Source organism: Camelus ferus, chromosome 15, assembly GCF_009834535.1.
Source record: "Camelus ferus isolate YT-003-E chromosome 15, BCGSAC_Cfer_1.0, whole genome shotgun sequence".
Taxonomy (NCBI): domain Eukaryota; kingdom Metazoa; phylum Chordata; class Mammalia; order Artiodactyla; family Camelidae; genus Camelus; species Camelus ferus.
Genome location: NC_045710.1, coordinates 38,674,307 through 38,692,881, shown reverse-complemented (window position 1 = coordinate 38,692,881; position 18,575 = coordinate 38,674,307). Strand labels below are relative to the sequence as shown.

Sequence of the window (18,575 nt, the reverse complement as noted above, 5' to 3'; positions counted from 1 at the left end):
CAAGAGTTTTTAACTTGCCAAAGAAATAAGACAAGGACCCAGGTAAGCAGTTTGTGAAGAGCTAAAGTGTGAGGGTGGCAGGAGGATCCTGTGTTGGGAGTTGTATAGTTTGAAGGAAGTAAGACTTCCAGAAGGAAAAGAAAAATTGCAGATTAATTTGTTGGCAAGGGTATAATCTATTCTGGTCCTCACAAAGCAAACATCTTAACAGTGTAGAGACTAAGATGGAATTATGTTCAGTAACTAAAGTGCACTGTTTGTTTCTTAAGTTCACAGCCATTTTGGAAGCAGCATAGTACTTAAGTGTTCTAGAGCCTTGGTCATTAAATGTTTTGTGTAGAGTGTGGCAGGTTGAAAAGTTTGGGAACCTGAGATGAGGGGAGAAAGATCAAGCTTTCCATGGGTTTGTTCTTTCCTGCCCACACAGTAAGCCCAATATCTTTCCAGTACAAGCCTAACTGTGTGCTAGTGTTTGCTGATACCAGGACATTTCTTTAGGCTATTTTATACCCCTCCTTTTCCTCAAAGTCAGTACTCTAGTATGAAATATAATGTATTTTCATAAACATAGTGTTTTTCCCCTTGTAAAACCACTTCAAAGTATTTAAAAATATATGTATATTGAAAGCACTTCAGTGTTTTTCCCCCAGGAAATTTATTTGTAAAAGTGGGGTGTATGTTATACATGTGTGCATTTGCTATGTAGATCAGTAGGGTACCAGGGCTGGCAAAGATCTGTGTTGGAAAAGGCAGTCTTTTGGCACCCACTTGATTCTATAAGAATGGGCCTTTGAGCTTAGAACACTTCCTTATCAAGTGACAAAAAGCCCACACAGCCTGTGCTGGGCTTATCACCTTGTGTGGGGACATCTTTCCCTGTTTCAGGCTCAATGGATGCTCTCTTGTTGCTGCTTAAATCGTATGTGTCATATAGCTCCTGACTTACCCCAGTTGTTCTCCAGAAGAAGGAACAGGGTCTTTCTGCTGTGGTGCCTGAGGGATGTGCATAGCAAACTGACCTGCATAGGCCTCTGGCAGAGATTCACTGGCTGTGGGGACTGATGGCCCCTATTAAAGCTAATCTTGCATTGTCTTTTCTCTGTGCATGTACAGCATTGATCCATCCAATATTTGACTGCATTTTGTTCTTCGCCAATCCGACACCAAGATACAGTGGGTAGAACTGTTTAGAATCATTCCTTGGGATTGGTAACTAGTGAAAAGTAATCTAGTTGACAGTCTGAGATGGAAGTAGAAGATAATGTCATGTTGATGGTATTAGTGCCCTTATGAAAAAAAGAAGAGATCAGAGGCCCCCTCTTTCTCTACCATGTGAGTGTGATAGAAGTTCAGGAAAAGAGCCCTCACCAAGAACTGAATCTGCTAACACTTTGATTTTGGACTTCCCAAGCTCCAGACTATGAGAAATAAATTTTAAGCTACATGTATGTGCATACTGACAAAAATAAAATCATATGCCATTATTTTAAAATAATGCAAATACAGATATAGCCAAGATGGTGGAATAGGAAGACCCTGAGCTCACCTCTTTTTGCAGGCACACCAAAGTTAAAGCTAAAGATATAAAAAAGGAAACAATGAGATGCGTAGGAGGGGCTAAGATGTGGTATAGTCAGGACTCACACTCCCATGTAGGTACCCCATAAACAAAATAATCACAATTGCAGAAGTTCTTCCCTAGGAGTGAGGAGTCTGAGACCCATGTGGCACTCCCCAGCCCAGGCATCCTACACCAGGAAGACAAGCCCCTAGAACATCTGGCTTTGGGGACCAGCAGGGCTTATGAATGAGAGCCAGGGAACATAGGAAATGAAGTGTCTGCCCTTCAAGGGTACACACAATGTCCTACGTGCCCTGAGTCCCAGTGCAAGGGAGTAATTTGAAAGAAGTCTGGGTCAGACCCACTAGCTGATCCCAGACAGCCTCCTGGAGAGGCAGGAGGCAACTGGGATTTTCCCTGGGAACATAAACAATGATGGCAGCCATTTTCGGAGCTCATTCTACACTAGTGCTGGCAAGTACACTTTTAGCACTAACATATTAGCACTAAGGGCTTATTTGCCTGCCAGTGTGCTGACGCCAGTCCTGGGCCCTCCCTGACCCAGAGCAAGGTGCCCCAGGAACTGGCGCTACCCATCAGTGGGCTGCCACCAGCTCCAGGACCCCACAGCCCCAGCTGCTCTGGGACCAAGCCTTACATGCCAGCTTTTCTGCACCAGCCCCAGGACCCACTGGGCCACAGTCAGTTGTGCCAGGACAAAACCCCACCCTGTAGTGAGCAAGTACCAGCCCTGGGCTTCCTTGGACTAACAGCCAGTTGCCCCAGGACCTGGCCATGAGCAATGGTGGGGCCTGGCAGCCACCCATCCTGCGAGTGTGCCTACAGTAGCCAGTCCTACTGCAAAGGATCTGAGCCCCATAAGATGTCTCCTACAAAAGTTTACTTCTCCAAAATCAGAAAATGTAACTGAACTACCTAATACATAAAAATAAGCACAGAAAATTAGGTAAAATGAGGAGGCAGAGGAAAATTTTCCAGATGAAGGAACAAGACAGAACTCCAGAAGAACAACTAAGCAAAGTAGAAATAAGGAGTCTTCCGTAAAGAGTTCAAGGTAATGATCATAAAGATGCTCAATGAACTTGGGAGAGGAATAAATGAACACAGTGGAAAAGTTTAACAAAGACTTAGAAGATATAATGAAGAACCAAACAGAGCTGAAAAATACAGTGAGTGATGTAAAAAATACACTAGAAGTAATCAATAGTAGCTTAGATAATACAAAGCAACAGATCAGCAAAGTAGAAAACAGAATTGTTAAACTTACTGAAACTGAATAGAAATAATAAAAAATAATTTTTAAAAAATGAGGATAGCTTAAGAGAACTCTGGGACAACATCAGTTGTACTAACATTTGTATTATAGGAGCCCAGAAGGAGAAGAGAAAGAGAAAGGGGCAGGGAACTTATTTGAAGAAATAATAGCTGAAAACTTGTTTAATAACCTGGGAAAGGAAACAGACATTTAGGTCCCAGAAGTACAGAGAGTCCCAAACAAGATCAACCCCAAAAAGGTCGCATCAAGATATATTATAATATTAAAATAGAAATAATTAAAGATAAAGAGAGGATCTTAAAAGTAGCAAGGGAAAAACAACTACATGTGTATAAGGGAACTCCCTTAAGACTAGCAACTGACTTTTCAGGAGAAACTTTGCATGCCAGAAGGGAATGGCATGATATATTCAAAGTGACAAAAGGAAAAAACCCTACATCCAAGAATACTGTACCTGGCAAGGCTATCAATCAGGTATGAAGGAGAGATACAGACAAGCAAAGAAGAGTTGTACAGACAAGCAAAAGCTAAAATAGTTCAGCACCTCCAAGCTGGCCTTAAAAGAAATGTTCTCTAATTTGAAAAGAAAAGAGCACAACTAGAAATATGAAATTACAGAAGGAAAAATCTCATTAGTAAAGGCAAACATACAGTAAAGTTAGTAGATCAACCACATATAAGTCTAATAGAAATATTAAAAGACAAAAGTAGCAAAATCAACTTGACCCTTGAACAACACGGGGGCTAGGGGCACAGGCCCTTTGCACAGTGGAAAATACACATATAACTTATAGTCAGCCCTCACATACAAAAGTCCACATCCATAGTTCTCCATTTCTGAGGTTCCACATCTGTGGATTCAGCCAACACTGATCATGTACTACTGTAGTATTCACTTAAAAAAAAAAAAGTTCAAGTGGGCACACAGAGTTCTTCAAATCTGTTTTGTCCCAGAGTCAACTGTATATTCATAATAAGTAGTTGAGGGATATATAAAACAATACTGAAAATATGATGTCAAAAACATTAAGTCTGGAGGGGTAGTAAAAATGCAGGATTGTTAGAATGTGTTCAATCTTAAGAGATCATAAACTTAAAATAATTACATATATAGAGATTATTATATATAAACCTCATAATAACTAACTAAACTAAAAATCTGTAACAGATACACACAGAAAAGAGAAAGGAGTCCAAACACAACATAAAAAACCATCTCTAATCTCAAGGGAAGAAAGCAAAATAACAAGAAAGTAACAGAAAAAAATACAAAAACATCCTAAAAACAACAAAAGGGTATTAAGTACATGCCTATCCATAATCCTTTAAAGGTAAATGGAATGAACACTCCTATCAAAAGACATAGAGTGGCTAAATGGATAAAAAAAACTAAATAAATAGATAAATAGATACAAAAACAAACCCATATATATGCTGCCAACATATATATGAACAAACAAGAGACTCACTTCAGATTTAAAGACGCATACAGATTGCAAGTGAGGGAATGGAAAAAGGTCTTCAATGCAAATGGTAACAAAAAACCCTCTGGAGTAGCAGTATTTATTACACAAAATAGATATTAAAACAAAAAGGCAAAGGAGGACATCATATAATAATAAAGGGATCAGTTCAACAAGAAGATATAAGAATTGTAAATATATATAGGCCCAACATAGAAGCACCTAAATATATAAAGTAAATACTAACAAACATAAAGGGAGAAATTGACAGTAACACAATCATAGTAGGGGACTACAACACCCCACTTAGATCAATGGACTGGTCATGCAGACAAAAGATTAGTAAGGAAACACTGGTCTTAAATAACACATTAGAGACACATAAACACACATAAAACATTCCATCCAAAAGCAGCAAATACACATTCTTTTTAAGTGCACATGGAACATTCTCCAGGGAAGATCACATACTAGGCCACAAAGCAAGTCTCAGTTGATATAAGAGGACTGAAACCATATCAAGCACCTTTTCTGACCACAATGACTGAAGACTAGAAACTAACTACAAAACAAATAAACAAAAAAGCAACAACAGCAACAAAACTAACCCGCAAAAAACACAAACACATGGAGGCTAAACAATATGCTACTAGACAACCAATTGGTCACTGATGAAATCAAAGTAATTTTTAAAAATTTCATGGAGACATAAGAAAACAACATAATGATCCAGAATTTATGGGATCCAGAATTTATGAAAGCAAAACAGTTCTAAGAGGGAAATTTATAGTGATACCAGCCTATCTCAGGAGAGAAGAAAATTTTGAAATAAATAATCTAAGAAACTTACACTTAAAAGGAACTAGAAAAAGAATAAACAAAGCCAAAAGTTAGTAGAAGGAAGGAAATCATAAAGATCAGAGCTGAAACAAATGAAATAGAGCTAATTCTTTGAAAAGATAAACAAAATCAATAAACCTTTGGCCAGACTTACCAAGAAAAAAAGAGAGAGGGCACAAATAAATAAAATCAGAAATTCAAAAGAAGTTGCAACCAATATACCTCAGAAATAGAAAGAATCATAAGAGATTACTATGAACAATTATACACCAATAAAATGGACTGTCTAGAAGAAATGGATAAATTCCTATATACATACAATCTTAAAGACTGAGCCAAGAAGAAATAGAAACCAATTACTAGTAATGAAATTGAATCAGTAATTTAAAAAACTCCCAACAAACAAAAGTCGAGGACCAGTGACTTCACATGTGAATTCTCCCAATCATTTAGAGTTTACACCTAGTTTTTCCAAACTATTCAAAAAAAAAATTGAAGAGTAAGAAGTGATTCTGAACTCATTCTATGAGGCTACCATCACCCGCATACCAAAGCCAGACAAAGACACCACACACAAAAAATTACAGGCCAATATCCTTTATGAACATAGATGCAAGTATCCTCAACAAAATATTAGCAAACCAAATTCAACAGTGTATTAAAAGAATCATGCACCATGATCAAGTGGAATTTATCTCAGGGATACAAGGCTGGCTCTTGCAAGTATCTGCAAATCAATCATTGTGGTACACCACATGAACAAACTGAAGGACAATAATCATATGACCATCTTAATAGATGCAGAGAAGTGTTTGACAAGTCAGCATCCACTTAGTATAAGCACTCTCAACAATGTGGTTATAGAAGAAATGTACCTCAACATAATGAAGGCCATAAGAAGGGCAAACCTAAAGGCAGTATCATACTGAATGGTGAAAAGCTGAAAGCATTTCCTCTAAGATCAGGAACAAGGCAAGGATGTCCACTCTTGCCGCTTTTATTCAACATAGTATTGTCTTACAGTCCTAGCCAAAATCTTTTGTGTTTCTATACTAACAATAAAGTATCGGAGAAATTAAGAAAACAACCCCACTTACAATCACATCAAAAGGAATAAAATATCTAGGAATAAATCTAACTAAAGAGGTAAAAGACCTGTACTCAGACAACTATAAGACATTAGTGAAAGAAATTGAAGATGATGCAATAGATAAAAAGATTACAAGAACTCATAGATTACAAGAACTGATATTGTTAAAATGAGCATATTACACAAGGTAATCTAAAGGTTCAGTGCAATTCCAATCAAAATACCAATGGCATTTTTCATAGAACTAGAACAAATAATTCTAAAATTTGTATGGAAGCACAAAAGACCCCAAATAGCCAAAACAGTCTTAAGAAAGAAAAAGAAAACGAGGTATCATTCTCCCTGATTTCAAACTATACTACAAAGCTTCAGTAATCAAAACAGTATAATTATGGAACACAAATAGACACAATGGAACAGAATACAGAGTCAAGAAGTGAATCCACACTTACGTAGTCAATTAATTTACAACAAAGGAGGCAAGAATATACAATGGGGAAAAGAAAGCCTTTCAATAAATGGTGTTAGAAAACTGAACGGCTACATGTAAAAGAATGAAATTGAAACATTTTCTCACACCATATATAAAAAAAACCCTCAAAATGGATGAAAGACCTAAATGTAAGAATAGAAACCATAAAACTCCGGAAAGAAAACAGGCAGAACATTCTTTGACATAAATTGCAACAACATTTTTTGGGATCTATCTCCTAAGGCAAAGGAAACAAAAGCAAAAATTAACAACTGGGACCAAATTAAACTTAAAAGCTTTTACATAGCAAAGAAAATCATTGACAAGACAAAAAGACAAAGTACCGAATGGAAGAAAATATTTGCAAGTGATGCAACTGATATGGGGATAATATCTAAGATATATAAACAGCTCATACTCAATATAAAAAAAAAAACCCAATTTAAAAAAGCAGAAGATCTGAATAGATATTTTTCCAAAGAAGACAAGCAGATGGCCAACAGGCCCATGAAAGGATGCTCAACATTACTAATCATCAGAGAAATGCAAATCAAACCACAGTGAGATATCACCTCACACCTGTCAGAATGGCTATCATCAAAAAGACCTCAAAAATCCAATGTTGATTTGGATGTGAGGAAAGGGAACACTTACACAGTGTTGGTGGGAATGTAAATTTGTTTACCCAAAACGGAAGACTATATGGAGATTCCTCAAAAAACTAAAAATAGAATTACCATATGATCCAGAATTCCACTCCTAAATATATATCTGAAGAAAACAAACATGCTAATTCAAAAGGAAACATGCACTCCAATGTTCATAGCAGTATTGTTTACAATAGCCAAGACAGGGAAGCAACCTAAGCACCAATCAGATGAATGAGTAAAGATGATATATATGGAATGGAATACTCAACCACAGAAAAGAATGAATTCCTGCCCTTTGCAACAACATGGATGGACCTAGAGTAAATTATGCTAACGGAATTAAGTCAGAGAAGACAAATACTGTATGATTTCACTTACATATGAAATGAAAAACAAAACAAATGAATAAACATAAGAGAAACAGACTCATAGATATAGAGAACAAACAGGTGGTGTCCAGAGGGGATGGGATGGGATGATGAGTGAAATAGGTGAGGAATATTTAGAGGTACAGAATTCCAGTTATAAAATAAATAAGTCATGGGGATGTAATGTACAGCATAGGGAATATCATCAATAATATTGTAATAACTTTGTATGGTGATAGATGGTAACTAGACTGACTGTGGCTGTCATTTTGTAATGTATAAAAGTATCAAATCACTGTTTTACACCTAAAACTAATGTAATTAAGTCAATTACATTTCAATTAAAAAATGAATTAAAAAATAAAATGACACATTATAGCCACTAATTTATTAGAGCCACTAATTTATTTAATTCAAACCAGGCCTGAAGGAAAATAAGTGAGACACAGTGACTTGAGGTGATTCTCCTCACATAGGAATGAAAGAATTTTCTATGGCAGTATAGACACCAGGTTGAATAGTTTCCCATGACAACCAATTAGTATGTTTGAAATTAATGGTTACATTCCGCAGGAGATAATATTATAGTTTTGAAGTCTTAATATCTTCAGGGAACTTGTTACAAGTATGGTTAACTCTTGAACAACATAGGGGTTAAGGCACTGACCCCTGAGTAATTGAAAATCTGACTGTATCTTTACAGGCAGCCTTCTGTATCCATGGTTCTGTATCCCTGGTTCTGCATGAGGATTCAACCAACTGAGGATCGTATCATACTGTAGTACGTATTTATTGAAGAAAATCCATGTATAAGTGGACCTGTGCAGTCCAAACCCATGTTGTTCAAGATCAACTGTCATCTATATTTTGTTTTGATTACAAAACACAAAGTAGAATGGTCACAGGACCTGGAAAAGATAGAAATTTCCCCAAGGACCTGTTCTCAGTCTTTATCTTTAAGAAGTTCTTGTAATAGTTATACCACCAGAGTGTTGTTTCCACACTGCACGTGTGACAGCTACCATGGAGTTTAGCAGCTGTTGGTAAAATGGTACGGAGATTGAAGTAAGTTGTAAGAATTCAGAAAGTTCTTTTCCTTGCTATTTGTTTACATTATCTTTGTAACCTTGAACTTGTCACCTGATTCTTCATTCTTATTTGAAAAATCAGAAGCTGTACTTCACAGGGTTGTTTTTTTTTTAAACACTTGATCATTGTAAATTATGTTGAAAAATGAAGTGTTAGATAAGAGATGAAGGATACATGTATGGATGTTTATTTTAGAACTCAATCTTATATTGTCATTACTTTACAACATGGTTTTACGGTTTTCTCTGAGCCACTTTTTCCCTTCATTCCGAACAAAGCTTCTTGCCAGGTTTCTAACATCCATATGTCCCCTAACTAAAGATTTTGTAAAGAGTGTAACTAATGTATTGTAGTTGATTAACAAGGTGTATATTTATTCTGAGTACTGATTTAATAAGATACTCTTACACTACATAAATGCAGGTCCTTAAACGCCCAGTTTCTTACAACGGGAGCATTTATTTCCCATTAATTTGTTCTTTTGCCAAAATCTTGCATTGTTCTTAAGTATTGTAAGGCCAAAATATGGTGAGCTGCTGCCTCGTAATCTGACTTTTCACCCCCCAATACTCTCAAGCTTCTTTTGACTTCCTTTTTCTTGACAGTTTTAACTCTGCTTCAGTTGGACTAAGCTACTCACTGCTCTCCATGCATATCTGACACCTGTGGTCACCCTCTTTTCCCTCCTTGGAATGTTCATTCCCCTGCTCTCCTTTCCTAGCTGAGTGAGACCTTCTCATTTTGCGAAGCACAGCTCAAGGCTGCCCTGATCTCCTCCCTCTAGGAAGAGTTCTCCCTCTTTTGAGTTCCTACTCTTTCCGTCATCCATCCTGCTCCCATCTTTGTTTTGTCTCAAGAATGGATTGGAAGATCAATTATGATGTGATTCTCTTTATACCTCTTTGCATCTCCTTAATGTCTAGGTTTTGCGGACTTGATAAGTTGGTGGGTGTTGTGGATAAACTCTTTGATTCCATCCTCTAGTATTGGAAATAGTGTTTAATATTTTCCCAGTGAGACTATTTCAGGCAAGTCATATAAGGCCACCAAAGAATGAACAAAAGATAAGACAGGTTAGCTTAGCTTTTTAAATGGCTAACTCTGATGAAATTAATGTATAAAGTTAAATTTTGAAATGTTCAGTATAAAGAAGGCCAAAAAATTGCTGTGTTGATTAGTAGCATGAATTTCTTCTTTAGTGAAGTCTTTAATTGCTAGCCCAATGTAATTTCTTTTTTAATTTAAAAATTGAGGGGGGGAGGTAAAATTAGGTTTTTACTTATTTATTTTAATGGAGGCACTGGGGATTGAACCCAGGACCTCATGTATGCAAGGCATGTACTCTACCACTGAGCTATATCCTCCTCCCACCATGTAATTTTTAGTTCAATTAAAAAGTAGAAATTGTAGCCCTTAAACTTCTGGCTAGTTCTGTTTTGTCAGACAGTTATAAGATTACAACTAAACTTCTATTATTTGCTTATTTATGCAAGTATCTCTTCATGAATTTACTATCTCTTAAATATGGTATTTCATTCACTTAGTAGTTTTGTATTCACTGAAGGCTAAAATAGACCACAACAAGTAAACAAATTAATAAAATACTTATTCTACAGGGAATAAGCAGGGGAACTGTGATATCATGAGTCAGGCAAAGAGCATTCCAGAGGCAAGGAGTACTAAGCACAAAGTAGTGGAGGTAGAAGAGCTTCAGGAGTGCCAAGGAGACCAGAGTGATGGTCCACTGTGGCGGAGGGCAAGAATGAAAAAAAGTGAAGTTGAGGAGAGGGCCAGAGGCCAGATCAAGCAAGATCTAGGAGGCCACAGGAGGAGATTGGGCTTTATTGAAAGGGCAAGGGGAAGCCTTTGAAAGATCAGAGGCAGAGCAGTGATAGGATCTGTCTGCATTTTGAAAAGGATCTTTCAGCCTATTACGGGAAGAATGAGTTACAGGAGTCAAGAGCAGAAGAAAAAGGCCAGTCAAGAGATTGGTGCCATGGTGGCTTGGGCCAGGGTATTGAGTGTGGAGACAGAGGAGAGTATATGGTTTTGAGAAAAATTTGGAGATGGAACCCCCGGAAGTTGGTGATAGATGGGATGTGGCGGGTGATGTAAGGGATGAATCAAGGATGAATTCCATAGCTTTTCATCTATATACATCCTTTCTCCCTAGGTTATTTTTGCTTTTACTATATCTGAGTCTTTCAGATCTTAAAGAAAGACTAAGGAAAGGAATATAGGAAAAATGCATTCATCACTTTAAAAAATATTATGATTTTCTTGCTTATAATTCTGAACACTAGTTCTTACAGTGACTTTTGGCCAAAGGCAATAAAATTATAAAATGCACATTGGGTGCATAGCTGGCCAGTTTGTGGAATCATTTTGGAAAGTATGTTGAAAAATGTTTCTGTCTCTTGAGCTACTTCTGATTATAATATAATTTCTACCAGTCCAACTAATTTTATATGCTCAGAAAGTGGTACAACTCCACGGGAAATAAAAATTTTTCATTGACTAGCAGCCTGTAACTGCTTTAAGTGTAATTACACATTTTTCATTTAAGATCAATTTCACAAAATCGTTTTTATGACCTAAGGCTGCCTTCTTAATAATTGGGTGCAGCTAATTTATTAGGGTTTGCATGTGTTGGTACTGCTGTCATTCTCGCCTGGGTGTGTAGAAACAGGCTCCATGTGAATATGGAAAAGACTCTTCAGTTTCGTATTTATTTCCCTTATGCCAATCCAGCGAACCCTATTTTGTTTCTTAGCATATACAGTTCTGTAGAAAGCCCACGACAACCTGTTCTTAAAACAGCGCAGTAGTCAGATGAGGATATTTTGCATTTAATCCTAGGGAAGATGCCCCTCCAGAACATAATTAAATCTGATCTTTCTCACTTGAAGCAGCCTGAATAATTCATGAAGTTTAGGAATAATCAGGTTTTAGGCTTTGGGAAATTTTTAGTTGATGTGCAAAGGTTAATTTTTTTTTTTTTTTTCATTGAAGGAGAAGATCCTGTGGAGCCATCTTCTATGCCAAGATTTAAGTGCTGTGGAGATTTCAGTAAAGGAGTGTAGGGCTGGGGGTAGGGGACCATGTTACTTTATGCAGAGGTAAGTGTACTTTTGTACACACTTAACACAACATGCTCATTTTAACCTGCATCTCCCCTCTCGTGTAAATGTGAGCAAGGGGCCTGACTTCACTGAGTGGGAGGAGTCTAGAATTAAGGGATGCCCCCAAAGCTCAGGCTCTTTGCCATGTAGACCATTAGGAGGAAACTGGCCCTTGGGATTTTGTCCTCTGACTCTGCTCTGAGTCAGGAATCCTAGAGAGGTAGCCAGCAGAGTTGCCCAAGGAAGCTCTGTTTGGACTCTGACTCCATTGTCTATTTCCCTTTAGTAGGGATAGCCTGGCCTTTTCAGTCTTCTTTCAGCCTTCTTTCAAAGAAATATAGGTCTTTCCCCTTTTCTCAAGGATGCCAACAGGGCATCACTGTAGATGCTAAGTATAACAATGATAATACGTGATTCCTGCATGAGAAACTGACCAGCAGGACAGCAGTCCCTGAGTGGCACCCGTGGCAAAATGCATGCTCCGGGGAGGAAGAGATCATTTTTCATCAGTAGGGTTGTGTGGAGAAAGCCCCTTGGCAGTGGAACTTCGGGTAGGTTTTGAGTGATTTAGGGAATTTTGATGAATGGTGAGAAGAGGAGAGGGCATCTTAAAAGGCTCATGATGGGAATGGACATGGCTTGTTAGGTGATAGTGAGGACACGAGTTTGATAAGCACAGGAGATTTGTACCAGGGAGATAAGTTTTGGGGCCAGGTTATGGAGGCCTTGAATGCTGGAGTGAGGCATCTGGGCTGAAGACAGTGGGGAGACTTTGAAAGCTTCTGGGCAGGGAGAATGCATGACCCAAATGGCATTTAGAAAGCAGGGTGGGTTAGTAGCAGTGTTTGAAGTTAGTAGAGAAAGAACTGCAGGTGGGGATCTAAGATTGTAGCCCCATGCACTTAACCATAGCATAAGTTACATATCAGCACATTTAGGGAAAATCAGTGGTCTTTTCTCCTTATGAATTCCAGTGATGTGCCCCAATTTTTCAACCTCTGAAATGAGGAGCCAGAGTAGAAGGTAAAGGTCCTTGTTGCATTTCTCCTGAGATATAAATGGCAAGATAGCACTTGTGGCAGGAACTTGGATGTTACATGAGAACTGGCCATGCGGCTCTGTGCTCGTTACTGTGGCATGATGGAACCTGTCTCATGGAGTGTATAGTCCAGTGAGCTTTCTACTTCTTTGACCAGCAGGTGCACCCACAAGATAGCCTGGAGATCTCCAGACACTGGATATTTGGAATTTTGTCCAGAAGCTCCCAGGACACATAGGAAAGCTGGGAAAACAGCACAAATATTGACAATTTAGGCAAGGACTGCTACTCAGAGGACTGAGGGCACAAATTGATTTACCATGCCCATCCACAGTAGTGAATACTCATCTTATATACTCATTGCTACAGGGCCTGGCACATAGTAAGTGCTTTAAAATATTTGTTGAATGACCAAGTGAATGTTGTTGAATACCCTGTGCATCCCCTGGACCTCTCAGCTGCGTCACTGGATGAGATATCTATATGTATGTATGTGTGTATCTACCTACGAATCTATCTATGTATCTAATCAATCTATCTATCTAATCTATCTAATCTTATCTATCTATCTATCTGTCTATCACCTACCTACCTACCTATCTAAGATGGAGACAGACCAAGACCAACACCCATCAGATTATATCCTCGAGGGAAATCAGTGGGAGTTGAGTGAATGAGGGTCCTGTCAGTCACAGCAGGGTAGGATGGTCACTTGAAGGACTGTGTGTGATCGGCAGCAGCTTGAAGGCAACACTGGGCTTGCTTCCTTGGTCTAGTCCACTGGGGCTTTTTGAGGACTGACTGAGAGATGAGACCTCATAATGGCTTTCAGCAGTCCCTTTACAACATTAGGCTTCTCTCCACGCTTTGTGGTTAGAGAGCTAGCTCTGTGGCTTGGTGACTTGTCCAGGAACGTGTATTTACTGTTTGTGGGCCAAACAAAGAAGAGTGTGGCATCCATCCAGGGCCAAGGCCATGCTTGAAATACTAGAGATAAAGCTGGTGAGTTAGGTTTGGGTCTTACTGTGAAAAGCTTCATTTACTGAGGAGCTAGGACTATCTCCATAGGTAACAAGGAGGGAGCCACTGCAAAATTTTATAGCAAAAAAAGTGCAATTCTCCTATCTATGTTTTAGAAACATAATACAGTTGAAGTGTGCATGGAATTGGAGAGGAAGAAAATGGAAAGCAGAGAAACCACTAAGAATGCCATTACCATGCCCAAGTGAGCAGTGGTATGGGTGATTTTTCACGATTTTTCTATTGATTGTTGTGGGGATGCAGCTAAATATGCAAAATGGCAGAATTCTTCCTTATTTCCATCATAGTTCAGTAAGTTATGGGGTTATTATGCCCATCAATGAATCAGCAAATTAAAAGTCTGGAATTTTGCCATCTGCAGAATTATATCTCCTTATATGTTGTTCTTTGCCAGAAGGCATGTTTTTGGTTATTTTGCTTTTCTTCTTGTAGGAGTTGAGTTGGAATCACATAAGAATATAGCAGAACATTACATACTGAGAGGCACTAATAATATTGACCCCTCGTACCTTGCAGTAGTTTGCTTATTCTTCAAAGCACCTAAATTATACCCAGGAAGGAAGTTAGAATTGGGCTTACCTTCACAGAGGGTGATAAACATACAGGTTCTCTAGCTTTGGTCAGATGCAGTATGAGAATTGCTTTTTTTACTTAGCCTGTTAAACAGAGATTCCTCTTTCCTCCATGCACCGACCTGAAATAACCACAATTCCTGGAATTGCCTGGGTGTGGCTTGAGTTTGGTCAGGGCTAGGTGTGTAGAGTGGCTTTTAAAACACAATTTGGATGGAAGAATCTGAGAATTGTGTTCTTAGCTAAAAGGAAGGAGAAGACATCTTGTTTCCACTGTGTTTGTTTTCACTCCATGGATCTCTGGTTTCGGTGGTCCTGGAGTTACAGCTTCTGGATTAATCATGACAGACATGAAAAGAATAGCCCAGTTTCGACACAAGCATGGTGATTAGGAAATGGAATTTTCTTGTTCTTGGCTGAGGGATCAGCTCTAAAAGCCTTGGCTTAGTGCTAATGTAGAGTTCCTACCCGTAAGAGAAAGCTCACCGAGGGGCTTCAGTCTAGACTAGAGGTTGGCAAACATTTCCTGTCAGAGTGGTAAACATTTTAGCCTTTGTACAAGACCCTATGGCCTCTGTCACAACTTCTCAACTCTTCGAGTGTAGTCAGGAAGTAGCCACAGACAATACCTAAATGAACGAGTATGGCTGTGCTCCAGTAACACTGTGTGTACCAAATGGGTGGTGGCAAGACTTGGCCTGTGAGCTGCAGTTTGCTGACTGCGGGTCTGGGTGGTAACTAATTCCAGAGAAGTGGCCTGAGGCAGAGATGACTGCACAGTTAGAATATCAGACTACATTTCCCCTATAGTTTTCATCATCTTTGCCTCTAGGTACCTTGCCACAAATATAACAGAAAACTACAGCACCCTCCACACTTGGCAGCTTGTTTTACTTAAGAACTCAATGCCACGTCAAGGGGAATAAAGCAAGTGCCAAAAGTCATTATGGGTACACTGGCAAATATCATATTTGTTGATGGACTGGATAAATGCTCATCATGGGACAGTGAATGATCATATAAAAAAGGGGTATTTCCCATTCAGGTGAGAGATGTATATTTTTCATTCTTCTGATATACCCTAAAGAGGACTGTTGTTTTTTTTTTTTTTTTCCTCCACATGGCTGTGAACACTTGGGTTTCTCCTTTCATGTCCCATTGACTTTCCAGCTCTGGTTTTATCATTGCCCAGAGGTCATGATGCTTCACTGGGAGCCATTAGGTGTTAGGCTACCTTTCTATTTTTTCAAAGGTTAGAAAACGCATTGTGTAAGACCCCTCTTAGGCACCTGTTTATATTTTCTCAGTCTTGCCTGTTTCTTGGTCCAACTCTGCAGGGCCCTAAGTGACTTCACTATGTACAACGTAACAGCACCTTGTTCCCCACCCAGAGCTTTGAACACTACAGCAGGCCCATGCCCACTCCTTCATAACCCACAAGTAGTGAACTTTTAACAAATGGGCATGGGAGCCAGTGGATAAATTCTTTGCTTTTCTCCCCACTGTGGGATGATCCTGAAATGCTGCTTATACAACTTCTCAGGGATGCAGTCCTATAAGTGAAGCCATCTGTCACACTTAGGGGTGCGACCAGTTCAATGATGCATCAATATATTGGCTCTCAGTCCATCCATGCTCCCCATGGCTTGTTCCCCACCTCCGCTCCGTGGGACCATACTCTCTAATTAAGTGCTACAAGTCTCCTGGCTCAGGCTCAACTTTCTGGGGAACCCAGGCAAGATCTCTGCTCCAGGAAGAAATAGCTTATGTACCAAAGGAATTGCAGGACCTCAGAGAACGCATGCAGGAGTGGATCCTGTTGGTGATTTGCGGGGAGGAATTTTGGTGCAGAATATAAACCTGGGGGAAGCCAGCTGGCCGCTGGATTACTCAGTAGTTTGATGGCACCCTGGATCCCATTCTTGTAAGGGAGGCGGTGTCCCCTGGCACGTGGTGGTGTTGCAGTTATTCAGGCTCTCCTTCACCTGTGGCTCGCTGGGATGCCACACAGGTGGAGGAAGAAGTCCTGGGTCATACAGTAACTGCTAATAGAGCAGCATGGGGCGTGGCAGCGAGCAGGATGGAGGAGGACTATGGCTTCTGTTAACCACATTAGCCTTAAAAACAAATTTAAAAAGGACAGTAATAGACTAGTACACTCAACTTCCACCTCATGACATGCTTTGAAACCAGAAGGCCTCTATGACTGCTCTGAAGTAGGCTGTCATCTCCTGCAGCTTCAGGGAAGGCTTCATGGAATTGTCAGGATCTAGCTATAAGGGTGGCCGAGCTACAGACGAAGCTGAATGAATATGCCCAGCAGGTCTCCTGCGGCAGAGTCAAGGTCCTGCTAGGAAGCAAGTGGGGCCCTGAAGCTTGAGATGGACCCATTTGTTGGATGTGCCTGAGAACAGTAAATCCCCAGATTCTCCTGGAGCCCCTAGGATGGTGGAAGCATCCCCAGCAGACTGCTCAACGTCCTCACCTGAGGCAGATCCTTGAAAGATGCGCTCATTCTCAAAATCTGCCCCTCTCACAACTTGTTACTTTCAAGCTGATAAACACAGCCTAAGAAGGGGAGAAATAGCTTAGAGGCCAAAGGTATCGCAGGTCCTGGAGGAACCCGTGTTGGAGAGGATCTTGTGGATGACCGATGAGGGGGGCTGGATGAAGAGGTTTTATTGATTTGGGGCATTCACCTGTGACTCTGGGCCCTGTGTCCTGGCAGGAGCATCTGGAATCAGCACAGAGAGCCCTGGGAACTGCCTGTGCTTCACTTCACTTAGTGCTTCCTCCTTTGATTTTACTGATGATTTCACTCCTGCCTGGAGGGCCCATTTTACCTGATGGTCTTGTATCTTAGGAGCTGGCCCAGAATGCAAAGCAACCGCTGGCTGATATTTGTTCTGCCTTATTTTTGTGAGTCTGTGGGAGGGAGGAATTGTGTACTCAGCCCTGCGTTTTCTAACATGTCCTCATCTCAGCCCTGGCGCGATGCCTCCCTTCTCTGTGAACAGCCTTGGCCAGCAGCCTTGAGAGCGTTGAGGACATACCTCATAGCAAGCAGAATGTGGCACTGTCACGGAAGCTCAGGATTCCCCGCTGGGTTTGTGGCATCTCAGAAGGTGGCAAGAATTCTGTTCCAGATCTGATCTCAGACATGGAACTAGGTCCTAGAAATCCCTTCTGACAAAGCCACAGGGATGGTAGGAAAAAAGTGAGGAACACTGTGGCAAAGCAGGATGCCTCTCCTTGCTCTGGCCTAGTGCCTTAAAGGGAAGGTGTGCTGCCCACAGCTAATCCGTGTCCCTGCTCATGTTGGTGTGAATAATTATTACTTTCTCTCTAGTAATGGTCCTTCTGGCCCATTTACCCAGCAGTAAGGATTCTGATTCAGCATTGTCTTTTTTTTTTTTTTTTAAACCGGCCTCTAGGATTTTTCTATTACTTTTCTTGATCGTATTAGTTTCATGCTTCAGCTATTCATGCTTCTGTAACTGCATCTGCATTTTTGTCTCCGGTCCCAGGCTGATTTCTAAAAGTATCATCAGCGTTAGAGCGTTAGAAGGAAAAAATAGAGAAAAGCTCCAAGTAGACTGAGTGGCAGAAAAAGAATGAGACAACATCTGGGCCATCAAAAGCCCCTACTGCTCACACCTCCTGGTTCGCAAATGAATTTATAGTAAGTTTATTCACATGTTTTCATTTGAATGTATCCCCCCAGCCTCCTTCCTAGTTTGGAGGCAAGGATAAAAGAAATTTTTCCCAGCTTGGCCTTTCCTCCCTGATGAGCTTCCATTAGCAGCTCTAAACTTCTTAGGGCCTGTTGAAAAGATGTGAACTTTGTTACCTTGAAACCTATTTGATGAAAACAAAGGAAGTTGTGTACAGACTCTCTTGGCAACTCCTCAGGTCCTTTTATTCAAAGGTTCAATCCTGAGTTTGGCTCTGGAGATCAGGAAATTTCACCA

The 18,575-nt window shown here is 39.9% G+C and overlaps 1 long non-coding RNA gene and 1 other non-coding gene across 2 annotated transcripts in view; one reads left to right on the top strand and one right to left on the bottom strand.

Moving 5' to 3' along the window:
- The first annotated feature begins 8,342 nt into the window (after positions 1-8,342).
- Positions 8,343-18,575, top strand: part of LOC116668980 — a 34,212-nt gene continuing 23,979 nt past the window's right edge. The window contains exons 1-4 of the long non-coding RNA XR_004326324.1: positions 8,343-8,522; positions 11,843-11,949; positions 13,149-13,373; positions 18,132-18,286. This is a non-coding gene — a long non-coding RNA (uncharacterized LOC116668980). The remainder of the gene's footprint in view (positions 8,523-11,842; positions 11,950-13,148; positions 13,374-18,131; positions 18,287-18,575) is intronic.
- TRNAA-UGC lies at positions 10,123-10,195 on the bottom strand. The gene has a single exon. It is a non-coding gene; the product is annotated as a tRNA-Ala (tRNA).